Source organism: Diabrotica undecimpunctata, unplaced genomic scaffold (genome assembly GCF_040954645.1).
Source record: "Diabrotica undecimpunctata isolate CICGRU unplaced genomic scaffold, icDiaUnde3 ctg00002820.1, whole genome shotgun sequence".
NCBI classification, from domain to species: Eukaryota; Metazoa; Arthropoda; class Insecta; order Coleoptera; family Chrysomelidae; genus Diabrotica; species Diabrotica undecimpunctata.
Window position 1 is genome coordinate 10,944 of NW_027314024.1, and position 3,962 is coordinate 14,905.

Consider the following 3,962-nt stretch of genomic DNA (forward strand, 5'->3'; position numbering starts at 1 on the left):
GTCGATGGTTTGGTTCTGCCCACAGTCACATTCTTTCCCCATTTATATAGCATGTATGCACATCTGCCATGTCAGGTTCGGATCCTATTTAGAGTGGACCATATTTTGCGTGGAAGATGAAAAACCTGGTGGCTTGTGGGTAATGCAGGGCATGTTATTTTGCCATTCGTTCCATTCTTGGGACCATGCATTCGTGATGTTGAACTCCTCATGTATCATTCTTGCCATATTCATTGGTGGTTTTATAGAACGGAGACGGGTATTTCGTGGATCCTCAGTATCTTGGTGGATCGGCAGGTTTATATTGCTCATGATCTTTTTGTATTCAAGTGTAAGTGCGTCACCTCGTCGTAAATGTGGAGGTGGAATGTGACTTAATACTGGAAGCCATTGGGTGGGAGTGGATTTAATTGTGCCAGCTATCATCCTCATAGTGCTGTGCAGCTGATTGTCGACCTTTTTTACGTGTGGACTGTGTAGCCAGACTGGAGCACAATATTCAGCGGTCAAGAAAACAAGGGCTAAGGCAGTAGAGCGGAGAGTGGAAACCGATGCTCCCCAGGTGGTACCGCAGAGCTTCTGTATAATGTTATTTCTTGTACTCAAATTTTGGGCAGTTTTTGTTAAATGCTCTTTAAATGATAGCGTTCTGTCTAGTTTTACTCCCAGGTACTTCGGTGTTTTGTTGTGGGTAAGTGTGGTATTTTCAAACCGTATGTTGAGTTTCTTTCCAGCAAGTTTATTGTTCAGGTGAAAGCAACTAACTTCTGTTTTGGATGCATTTGGTTGAAGTCGCCACTTGCGAAAATATTTGCCCAATATATATAAGTCTGCCGTCAGAACTTCTTCAGATGTTTCTAGTATTCTGCATCGTGTAGTGAGGGCCCAGTCATCGGCGTATCCGAACTTTGACTGTGTTTCCGGCATATCTGCTAGGTATAAGCTAAATAGTAGTGGAGAGAGCACTGACCCCTAAGGTAGGCCATTCTTAAGTTTCTTTGGTGGGCTGATATCTGTGCCCATCACTACTTGAAACATTCCGTCGTTGAGCATGCTATCCATTAGGCGTGCTATTGGTTTACAGGGGATTGCACGGAGAATTTTGTATATAAGGCCCTCTCTTCATACTGTATCGTAAGCTGCCGAGAGATCAATAAATGCCGCTGAAGTTTTAAGTCTTCTTTGGAAACCCACTTCGATGTAGGTGGTGAGTGAACTTACCTGGTCTGCACAGCTTCGGTCTGGTCGAAAATCCGCTTTCATAAATTAATAAATTTTGATACATAAACATTAACTCCTAAAAATCTTACATTGGTTGATACATAGGATATTAAAAAAGTCAAAATTAGAGATTTTTATCGATCATAAACTCCAATGATTTGCACGTATCGTAGTTTTTACGCCACTGGAGCAAAAAATATGTTTTAGTATTTTTTAAATCTTCTAAATATTTTTTTAAACACAAGTCTTCAAGTATTTATATAATTTACGATAATTTGTATTGTGCTTTGCACATTTAAGTTTAAAATTTTGATTTAGTTTGTTTCTACTCTACATCTATTTCTACTGTTTATAATACCAGTTTCTTGTGCAACAAAGTGAAGACCGTATCGTAGCGGCTATGTTCCTGGCTTAACAAGCTGGAGAGCCTGAATTCTATTCCCGGCGCTGACCAACTTTTCAATTTATAATTTAACTGAGCCGCCACGGAGGGCACATAAAGTTGTCGATTCCGGCTTTATCAGCAATTTTAACACACCTTTCATGCAGCCCTCCAATCCGACTACGATCATACAGCCGAACGATTGTATCACAGCGGAGTTGACTGTGTCTTGTGAATGTCGCAGGCTACACCTGTCCGTCGCATGACCAATTCTACACCCACCTGTTTTTTAATATAACTAGTATACACCCGTAACAAATATTTTATCTAATGCAATATTATAAGCTTATATCCTTTTTTTAAGCATCATATACCCAATATTTACGTTCACTTCTCTCTATCATCGATTTTTTTTTTGTAATTAGATCTTTTTCATCCAAACAGATAGCCACAATATAGATCGACTGGCAAGGCAGACTAATGTATAATCGAAAAGGAGTAGGAAGCGAGCATGATATGTGTGCTTATTCCTTTCCCATCCAGTGCCAACCAGATTTTTGGAGCTTTATCCAATACTTATTTGAAAATATTCTAACAAATCCCTGTTAAAGATGCCGCAAAAGGTACCGCTATATTTCGAACATCAAGGGTGAAAAAACCCAACCGGTGTTTCATGTAGATAGTTTTTTGTCAATACAAATATACCCAAATCCTATTATTTCTCGTTCTGTACATGTAAACATTACTCTGGTAGTTGAGCCCTTTTAATTCTCTTCTTTACTTTTGTATTTTTTGGTTCTCCGCCGATTAAAATCTAATTGTTACTATTTGTTACCATAATATAGGGTCCCAATATAGACCGTGGCTTCCAATCCTAATTTAGACTTAGGTTCCTAAGTTTGCAACCAAATATCATTCTGAATTACGACTATAATATTGTTTAACCCCAGCACAATTCCGTTACAGAATTCTACAGTGTCGACGTACTTAGCAAGCAGTAATCCGATTATTCAACCATAAACTCATTGTAAGTACCATTCATTCATCTGTTCTAAGACAGTATTCATTCATCTATTCTAAGGCAGCCAGGTTAAGCGTTATGCTTTATTCTTTTAAAAAAATCTAATTACCGATCTAAAGTGATTGGATTTAACTACGACCTAGTACTTAATGTTTAAAAAAAATGAATTTGTGATTCAGTATTAAACGAAATACTTAGTTTAGAATTTTTAATAGCTTTACATCTATGGTATGAATTGTTATCGCGTGTTAATGTGATAAGCAAACTATGGTAATCTGTACAAGTCCATTTGAGCATTGCTCTTAAACATTTGCATACACTTTGTGACTGGATCAAAGAATATCGGCAAACTGGATTGGAAAAATGCTTGTCGGATGCTCAACAATTTATTGAAAAAAGCTGTTATGATCTGCTGAACCATTTTAAAAACAAAAGAGTAAAAAAAAGAAATGGGCCTTTGATTATGAGTGCGAGGATCAACCTATAAAGTGTCCCAAAAGCAGACATTAAGCAATTATTTTTAACACTATGCTTAATTCAATTATTACCAATATGGATTTGAGATTTATGGCTTTAAACCAACATTATGAAAATTTCGGTTTTCTGTATGATATAAGTAAATTCAAAAATACTCCACACGAACAAATATTAAAAAATTGTGAAGATTTACACACAATCCTGCTGTTTGTAAATGTGGAGTGGGTGAGATCACTGACTTTTAACCTTACGAATTATATGAAGAATTACAAATAATGATCCGTAATTTACCTAACTTTATAACAGACGTACTCTGAGATATGTATATTTGCAGACGACATAGTATTAATTGCGGAAACAGCAGAAAAACTGAAATATAACTTAGAGAAATGGAACCTAGAAGCAAGCGAATACAACTTTGCAATAAACTAAACGTAAACAAAGAGAAGACTCAGATAATGAAAATATCAAGGAAACAAGGGACGGAAGATCAAATAAAAGTAATGGTAGACCAACAAAAAATAATACAGACAAATTCATACAGATACTTAGGAACAGTAATCAACAACAAAGCAGACATCGAGGACGATGTTAACAACAGAATGGAAAACACAGGAAAACTATTCCAAGCACTAAGCAGAGGATTCCTTAATTAGAAAGAAATATCAACAAAGACGAAGATGACAATATACAAAACAATATATAGACCTACAGTGACATATGGAGCAGAAAATTGGATATTAAACAAAAGACGTCAGAGCAGAATTCAAGCAACAGAGATGAAATACCTCAGAATAACAATCGTAGTAAAAAGAACTGATAGAATCAGAAATGAAGAAATAGGAGAAAGACTCAAAATCA